Here is a 9799-nt window from a genome sequence, read left to right as displayed (position 1 = left end):
ATAATAAACAATCCCTCAAAGGGCCAGGGCTACCCAGGGGACTGACTGGGCACCTGACACTGTGCCTAATCATTGACTGCAGTCAGGGGTAAGGTGTAAGCTGTCCTCACAGAGGGCCCTCAAGGAAGCTGGCGCTTCCATCCAGCCTCCAGGCCCCAACCACAGAGCTCAGCAGCAGCAGCAGCTCCCAAATCCTGTGACCAACTCGACTGCAGCTCCTATCTCAGCACCCAGGAGATCACCGACATGCCCAGAATAACCTTGCCAGCTTCTGCAGCTCCATCCTGAAGCTGCCAGCATGAACTTGGTCTCAGAGCCTCCTGATGGCCAGGAGAGTAACACGACTGCCCCGTGTCCCTCCTGGTGCCAGCACACCCCAATCAACATCCTCAGAGAGGACCTGATGCTTTGGCTCTCAGACATGGCTTCTAAACTTCCCTAGAGCAGCATGGCAGCCTGCAGTGCCCTGGGGTCTGGGCTTCTATGGTGTTGCCGTGTGCCAGGGCTCTGGAATTTGACTGCCCAGGGACCACTAGCATCAGCTTGGCATCCAGAAGCACCTTCTTGTCTTCATCCTAGAATGAATTGAAAACCACCTGACTCAGGCCCTACTCCAATACACACTTTAGATTCTGAGTCACCTGATGGTCAAAACTCACTCATGACCTACTTTTTCTCCCAAAGCTTCCCATCACAATGCTGGAACCCAAGATAACCATTGTGGTAACAGGTAGGCCCATCTCTTTCATTTTGGTTACATGGGCTACATTCTCAATACTTGTCCAATTTAGGGGACCCACTTCTACCTCCACAACCTCCATTGTCGGGGTGGAAGGCAAACTATATCAACCACTAAGAACCCCTCTTCTTACATGCTCCATTCATGAGATCCCTTTCTCCCACTCTTTCCTCATTATTCCCCAATGCCCCATTCCCTTTCTAGGCAGAGATCTCCTGAGTAAATTCAGCTCATCATTTTCCCATGTGGGCCTCTCTCCCAGACTCATCCTCATTCCCACTCCTCCTTCTTCTATCACCTACAACTACCCCTTCATCAGTACCCTTGCCCTGGTGCTTGGTCAATCTCCAGGCATGGGACATACACAACCCCTCTGTAGCCACACACCAAGATCCCATCCACATCACACTTAAAACCCCATCTCTTTCCATCCCAATCCCAATACCCACTACCTCTAAACAGCCTTAGGGGACTCAGACAATCATTTCTGACCTCCTAGCCAAAGACCTATTGTGTCTGGCAGACTTCCCTCATAACACACCCATTCTCACCATCAAAAAGCCCTCAGGCACCTTCCATCTGGTCCAAGACCTCTGTCATCAATGCAGCAGTGGTCCTTTACACCCCATCGTTCCACATTCATGCATGCACTCACTGGTGCTCCTTCCCCGCCTCCACCACACAGGTTTCTGTCCTAGAGCTTGAGGATGCCTCCTCCTCCATTCCCTTACACCAAGATTCCCAAGACCTCTTTGCTTTTACCTGGATTGACCCAGATACCCAGATATCCACTCACTTTGCATCGCCAGTCCTTCCTCAGGGATTTAGAAATGGCCCCCACCTTTTTGGACAAGCTTTGACCCCGAGACCTCTCCACCTATCATTGTCACTGTCACTCCTCCTCCAGTATGTGCTTGACCTCCCTTCTCTGCAGTCCCTTCCTTTACTGTACCACAGTAAAGCCCACACAGTAAAGCCCACACGGCCCTCTTGGCCTTATGAGGATATCCCATCTCCCCCTCTAAGGTTTAGCTCTCTCTTCCCACAACCACTTATTTGGGCTTCTAGCTAACCCTGTCCCACAAGGCCATTACAATGGATCAAAAAACCTCATTTCTTACACTTTCAAGCCATTAAGATCTCACTGATCGAGGACCTCACTCTAACCCAGAGGGGTGGGAAGGGAAGGGAGGAGGGAGGGGGGTAGCAATGTCGGTGGATATGATGGACATTATTATCCAAAGTACATGTATGAAGACATGAATTGGTGTGAACATACTTTATGTACAGAGATATGAAAAATTGTGTTCTATATGTGTAATAAGAATTGTGATGCATTCCACTGCCATGTTTAAAAAATACACACAGTATGTTCTCCATAAATACCCATGGAATGGAAGCATAAGTCTTGTGGGCCAGGCTTTGTTGAGAGCGGTTTTTATTACTTAAAACCATATTCTGAGATAAAATGTAACTTAGTCTCTGTGGAAACAGTGTGGCAGTGCCTTAAAATATTACCCAGGACAACCACATGACTCAGCAATTCCTGTCTAGGTACCTCCAGGAAAGTAGAAATGTACCTTCACACAAAACTCAGCATCAATGTTCAGAGCATCATTATTCACAATAGCCAAGAGATGGAACAGCCCACATGTCCATCAGTGGACAGATAAAAAAATGTGATGTATTCAAGAAATGGAACAGCATTAGGTCTTGAAATGGAATGAAGCCCTGATACATGGAGCAAATTGGATCACATGGAAAGCACCCTAAGGGAAGGCTGGGGTGTAGCTCAGGGACAGAGCACTTGCCTAGCACCTGAGGGCCCTGGTTCCACCCCAGCACTGAGACACAAAGGCATTAAAACCTGCTGAGTGCAAGAAGCCAGTCCCAATAGTCCACAGACTGCTTAACTCCATTCAAGTGACCTGCCAAGAATAGGCAGAGGCAACAAGACAGGGAGTGGATTAACGTGTCCAGCAGCTGAGGGCAGGGAGAGTGGGACTGCCCAGGGTGCAGGGTTTGCTGCTCTTGGGTGAGGAAGTGCCCCAGAGCAAGAGCAGTGGTCCTGCAGCTCCCTGAGAACACTGAGCACCCCAAGTCACACACTTCAACACAGTCGGAATGGTGACCTTTACCTGAAGTTTATATGAAACACAAAGCAGGGTGTGGAGCCACATGCCTGTTATCCTGGCAACTTGGGAGGCTGAGGTAGGACAATTGTAAGTTCAAAGCCAACCTCAGCAACTTAGCAAGGCCATAAGCAACTTAGTGAGACCCTGTCTCAAAATAAAAAATACAAATGGGCTGGGGAGGTAGCTCAGTTGTTAAGGTCCCTGGGTTGAACCCCAGTTAAAAAAAAGAAAGAAAGAAACCTTGTGGTCAGTGTTCTTGGTGACTCTATTTCACAAATATAGACAAACTTTAGGGAACTGCTCAGCCTTGATGCTCAGCAACCTGCGCATTTACACCATGGTAGCATAAGCAGAGCTTGGCCAGCCTGCCTCCCAGTCCTGGAGGAACCCAGTGTCCTCTGCAGCAGGGAGTCTGAGTAGCCTCATGCCAGGAGGCCTCCCAGGCCTGAAGGAACCCGAGTGTTCTCTGCAGCAGGGATGCTGAGCAGCCTTGTGCCAGGAGGCCTCCCAGCTGCCCCAGACTTATGCTGCCCCTAGGCCAGTGCTCCTCCATCCCCTCTGCTTCTGTGAACAGCAGCCCTCTGAGCCTCGCCTGCCTCTGCACCATGGTCTACAGCTCCAGCGAGGTCCAAGCTGCTGCTTGGCCACAGTAGGTGGTCGGCCCCTGCCTGCAGAGCCACCTGCTCCTGTGCCATCTGTTTTCTGGACCCCAGCTTGTGTCACCATGTGGTCGAGGACACCATGCTTACTGCCCACTACTTTTGTGTCCTGTGTATGTGACAACCTGTCTGAATCCGTGTGGTGAGACAACCCCTCACAGCCCACCTTGTGGAGCACCACTGGCCAGTGGCTGGTGCCAGGTGCTCCCCACAGCCCCCAAGGCCACCACACAGCTGCCGTGGGCACACTTAACAGGAGATGCAGAGAGAAATCCATGTCCCCAGGTCCCACCACTGCTGGAGCCATGTCCTATGGCCAGTGGTCTGACCCAAGCTGTTATCTGGTAGGACAGGAACTTAAAGTGAAGGCCATTCCCGATTTATTCTAGTGCTTGCTCTGACCCCTCCCAAAGGTCTGCCTCACCTTCACTACAACAGATTCTGAGCAGTCAAAGCTCTCAGAAGCGTCCTGCAGGCCTAAGGACAGTGGTCCCCGGGGAACTTCTGGGTCGGACTCTCAAAGAAGCAACAAAGACCTCAGATGCAGTGGAGAAGAATTTGCACAAATTTCTTCACAGGATTGGAAATCAAGCTGGTGGTCTTAGGCTGTATTGGAATGCTGTCTCCAAGATGGTCACTGGGATACTTGAGGCAGGAAGCCCTCCTTCATAAGGGACACTGGAATGTGGTACCTCACCCAGCTGACCTTATAGCACCTCTTCTGTCAAGATGACAAGCTGACTCATTCTTGGGAACCAGAGCAGCAGACCCTGAGAAGCCTTCACTTCCATTTGTGGTGGAAGAGATGCTTCAGTGGTGACAGGGTGTGCAATGAGGGGTGTGCAGGGAGGGGTGTGCAGGGAGGGTGTGCAGTGGGTGGTTGTGCAATGAGGGGTTGTGCAGGGAGGGGGTACAGGGAGGGTGTGCAGGGGGTGGTTCTGCAGGGAGGGGTGTGCAGGGAGGGGTGTGAAGGAGGGGTGTGCAAGGAGGGGTGTGCAGGGAGGGGTGTGCAGGGAGAGGTAAGCAAGGAGGGGTGTGCAGGGAGGGGTGTGCAGGGAGAGGTAAGCAAGGAGGGGTGTGCAGGGAGGGGTCTTGTTCCCTTCCTTGCTCTGTGAGGCTGGGGATCAGCACCATGAAGCAGCTCCATGCTGTTAACAGGCTGCTCTTGTGACACAGGACCAGGCATAGTAATCTCCAGACCTGGGAACAAATCCCAGAGCAAGCCCAGTCCTCTGCTGAGGTTGGCCCAGCTCATCTGGGTGCCTTGCTCCTGCCCCGTGAGTGCCAGCTGGCTGTCAATGAGCAGACATGTTTGTGACAGCTCCTGGCAGCCTCACTTCAGGTAGTGCCAGCCCCTGTCCAGGCAGGGGGCGTCTGGAGAACACACTACCATGCCCCCACCCTGAGGAACTCCCTCTGCCCTCCCAGCTTTAGTGGCAGCAGAGCCTCTCAGGTGAGGGACGTCCCTTCTGAGTGGTCTTGAGCCTGAGTAGGGAACATGCAGGGCCAGGCCCCTCTGGTCTCAGCAATGCCTGCCCTTCCGCCCTCATGCCGTCTGGGCTAAGGGGGTGCAGAACTTGGCTCAAGAAGCTTGGAAGGGCTGTGGCCTGTGCAGCCTTCCTGGCATCTGCAGCTGCCTTTGACTCACTCATTATGGCAAAGGTAAGGGGACAACAATGCCACCTGCTTCACATAAAGGGTCTGGGATGGACAGCACCAGAGCTAACATTTATAGGCCCTTTGTTCAATTAGGAAAGGTAGATGGGCTGGGTGCGGTGGCACGGGCCACTCATCCCAGTGACTTTGGAGGCTGAAGCAGAAGGATCTTAAGTTTGAGGCCAGCCTCAGAAACTTAGCAAGGCCCTAAGCAACTCCTCAGCTCAGTCCTTGCCCAGTTCCTAAGAGTCAGTTTCAAACCCAGAACCTGATTGAAGAGGCCGCAAATGCAGAAGGAATCCTGACTGTGACCCCAGGGCTGCAGAAGCCCCAGGGTCTTGTGAGCTTGGAGGACTAGACACAGAGGCTCTGGACACTTTATTACTCATGCATTCCTCCACTGCGGTGAGGCGGAACACAGTGAAGGGTCCCCAGCGCATCTGCAAGCCGGAACACTCAGAACAGGGCGTGTGCCCGTTGCACAGGGGCACCTCTCCTGGTGTTAGAGGACCGCCCTTTACTGCTTGATCCCCACCCACGTCTGGAGACAAGCAAGTGGCCAGCTCCCCTCTCCTTGCCTCCTAGTCCTGTGCTTGAGGTCCTCCTTATCTCGCCCCCAGGAGCAGCGGCTTTGTAGGCGCTGACGTGACCCCACACTAACACCACCTGTGTCCCTCCCATCTCTCCCCAGGAAGCTCTACTCACTCCTGTGGGTAACTGGGCTCTGAGAAAACGAAAATACTCAAATACATTGAGCCTGGGTGGACACCGACTCCTACTTGACACTGATAACCTGAGACCAAAATGTGTCATGGTCCCTGCTTCTCTAGAGCATCTAGGGGCGGAGAGTGTGAGACCAAGTTCTGTCCATAGCAGGTCCCCTGAGTCTGGTACCTACTCAGTAGCCATTCCCCAGTTCCCCAATGTGCTTTCAGAGTAGAGATTTGGGTAACTGGCTTAAAATCTAGAATTATTTTAATTATTAGGAATTTGAGTCTGTGTGTGGTAGTATCTCAAGTTATTTTCAGTTTGCTTTTCCAAGTTGACCAGTGATGTGGATCACCCATATGTGTTATGGCGAGATTGTAATAAATCCCTCAGCCATTCTTAAAGCAGGAGACAGAACCATCTTTATTCACCAGCTGACAGATCAGACCTACCAGTGGGCAGGCCAAGGGGCAGGCTGCTAGTCTACACCCTGTGCCCCCACGATATTAATCATAAGTGGCTATTGCTATAATTTAAGACCATAAACAAATGTCATGAGATCTAAAATAATAAGCAGAAGGGGAAGTGGGTCAAAATGACCCTAGTCAAGCACAAGTTAAAGAATGGTTTCTAACATCTAGACAATTGTTCTCTGACAAGGTACATGGCCCAAGAAAAATGGGAACCAAAGAGAGAATAATTTTACATTGTATAAGAATTGCCATTTTGTGTTGCCAAACATGTTATGCTAAGCAATTATTGATGGGTACAGTGTGGGGTGTTCCCATGGGAGAAGCATTTCTTACATGACATGGAGTCTCAGGGCAAAATGGAGTCTGTTTGTCACTGCCCATGTAGCCTAGCTCATAATATATATGCTTAATAGTCATTTTACATGTTTTTTTTGGTGAAATGTCTACTTTGCTCATATATTAAGTGGGTCATTATTGATTCCTGTCTTATGACTGAATTGATTTTTTTGTTGAACCCAGAGATGCTCTACTATTGAGCCACACCCCCAGCCCTTTTTATTTTTTATTTTGGGATAGGATCTACCTGAGTTGCAGAGCCTGGCTGTGAACTTCTGACCCTCCTGCCTCAGCCTCCCATGTCACTGGGACTACAGGCATCCCTGCTATGCTTGGCTTGAATTTTTTATATATCCTGGCTATGAGTCCTTATCACATGTGTGATGTGCAAACATTTGTCCCCATCTGTAGCTTGTGTGTTCATTTTCTTAATTGTGTCTTTTGCAGAAAAGAGGTTTTTAATTTTGATGAAGTTCAATTTTTTTAGATCATTCTTTTGGTATATGGTATATCTTGCCTAATGCCAGGTCATGAAAAGATTTTTTGCCTATGTTTTCTTTTAAAAGTTTTATAGTTTGACTTTACACATTTATAACTATAACCAAATTTGTTTTACCACTAACTTCTATTACATCATCCAAAACCTAAGCAATTGTATTTTTATTGCATTTAAATTCACTCAACAGCTGGATGTGGTAGCCAAGCCTGTAATCCCACTGGCTCAGGATACTGAGGCAAGAAGATCAGGAGTTCAAAGCCAGCCTTAGAAGTTTAGCGAGGCCCTAATCAACTGAGTGAGGCCCTGTCTCAAAATAAAACATAATAAAAAATAAAAATAAAACATAAAAAGGAACCCCTAGATGGTGGCACCCTGTGAAGTGGCTGTGGCAGCCTCCTGGGAAAGTGACGGCGGGATGGGGGTTTTGGATCCTGACTGGACAGCTGGTTGGAGGCGCTGGGAGTGGTCCAAGTCATTTACAATTCCTACATCCTTGGTGTCCTTCAGGAGGAGGAGGAATAGAGAAGTTGGACACTCTGCAGGGTATCCTATCCACTTTTCTCGAAGAAGATTCCCTCCTTGATATCCTCAAGGAAATTGTGAACAATCATCTGAAACTCAGAATGTTGTCACCTGAAGTGAAAAAAGAAGATGAGGTACAGGCCATTGGTACCCTCATGGAGAAGCAGGCACAGATTGTGAGGAAGCCTAGGGTGGCGTTAGAAGAGGACAAGCAGAACAGCTGCTGGCCCGGTGTCTAATGGAAGAGATGGAGAGGATGAGGCCCATGAGAAGGAGGGTTCCTCGTAGGTACAAGATGAACGTTGGTTCTGATAAGTCTGTTTCAAAACACCAATGTGGAAGACGTCCTCAGTGCCCAGACATCGAAGAGAAAGTCCTTCAGGATGAATCCCCAAGGACGAAGGAATAGGGCAAGCTGCAGAGGGAGAGAGAAAAACTAGCCAAGCATGAATTCGAAGAAAAGGACATCGAGAGGAGAGCAAAAGTGGTGACCCTGGCCTGTTCGGTTCTTCCCCTGTTTCAAGAACCTGATGAAAGGGAAAACTGGTTGTACGTATGTGTATTTAAGAGAAATGAGAGAACACTGCACAGTGATTTTCCAAAGCACTTCCCCTTTTGTTTACATGATTAAAACAAAAATCACAACCACTTCTAATTACAACATGTGCCATATTTTGGTGATGCCGGTGATCAGGTTATTACACTTGATGTCTGTGCCAAAGAGCTGCAGTTGGGGCAATCTTTATATTTTAATATTGAAGCCCTGTGCTCCTTTTGGCTCCTTTTTTTTTTTTTTAATAAAATGTCTTCCCTCACCTTGGATAAATAGCAAGATTAAGAAAGCTAACAGAATTTTCATCTGGGAGAAGAAACATGATCATTTCTGAAACAAAGGGTGCAAGTACAAATTGCTTCAGGGACAATATTTACTTGTAAATCTGTAGTTTTATGGATGACACAAAAAGCTAATATGGAGCCAGGTGGGGCAGTGCACACCTGTAATCCCAGATCCTGGGGAGGCTGAGGCAGGAGGATCACAAGATTGAGGCCAGCTTGGGCAACTTAGCGAGACCAGTCTCAAAAAAAAAAAAAGTGGGGAGCCTGGAGACTTACCTGAGTGGTAGAGCACCACTGGGTTCATTCCCCAGTGCTGCCAAACAAACAAACAAAAAACTAATGTGAACCCTACCTGGATCCAGATTTTATGTTACATGACAGCAAAGTAGGAAAGTGGGAAGAAATTAGTTGGAGTCTGTTCAAGATCAGAGATCTTTTTTTTTTTTTAAAGAAAGTTTCAACCTGTGGGAGAAAAAAAGTATCTTTTTAGGTAAAGATAGTTACATATTTTCCTCATTTAGGCTGTAATGTTAAGAAGGATGTGTCAATTTTGTGGGCAACATAGTATTGTTAAGCTAGATTTGTTTTTTTTATAATCATGAATTCTCTTGAATGCCAGTAGAAATTTTAATCCCAATTTTTCCTAAAAATGTTAGTATTAAGACTTGGTAATTCCTGATTTAGAGAAACTGAAGAAATCGTCCTTTTAAAGAAAAGAAATACTAGAAAACTTGAGGTACTTAGCAGATTTATTGAATGAATGAACAGAAAAACTGCCTGGGAGAGTCAAAAGTGAGCAAGAACTTCCCATTTCTACCTTTTTCACAAGCCACATTTAATTATAAATAAGGCTTTTCTCTACTTAACTTCAGGCAATAGTAGATTGTCAAGAAGCCTAAAGAAGAGCTGGGATTGTGGCTCAGCTCCTCTAGCATGGGCGGGACCCAGGTTCTATCCTCAGTACCACATAAAAATAAAGGCATTGTGTTGTGTCCATCTACACCTAAAAGAAGAAGAAGAAGAAGAAGAAGGAGGAGGAGGAGGAGGAGGAGGAGGAGGAGGAGGAGGAGGAGGAGGAGGAGGAGGAGGAGGAGAAGCCTAAAGAGAGCATTTTCTCTGATAAGACAATGTAGACATTTTATACCTTGAGTTAGCAAATTACCAACTGCAGGGAAAATTTGGCCATATTTTTTTAGTGTGATACAAACTAAAAATGGTTTTTACATTTTCAGAGG

General features: G+C 48.0%; 1 pseudogene; it reads left to right on the top strand.

Annotated features, from left to right (window-relative positions):
* Window positions 1-7566: 7566 nt before the first annotated feature.
* On the top strand, window positions 7567-8358 carry LOC144249615 (coiled-coil domain-containing protein 43 pseudogene; annotated as a pseudogene).
* Window positions 8359-9799: the final 1441 nt, after the last annotated feature.

Source organism: Urocitellus parryii, chromosome 12 (genome assembly GCF_045843805.1).
Source record: "Urocitellus parryii isolate mUroPar1 chromosome 12, mUroPar1.hap1, whole genome shotgun sequence".
NCBI classification, from domain to species: Eukaryota; Metazoa; Chordata; class Mammalia; order Rodentia; family Sciuridae; genus Urocitellus; species Urocitellus parryii.
Note: the sequence above shows the minus strand (reverse complement) of the source record. Positions and strands in the feature narration are given on the sequence as shown.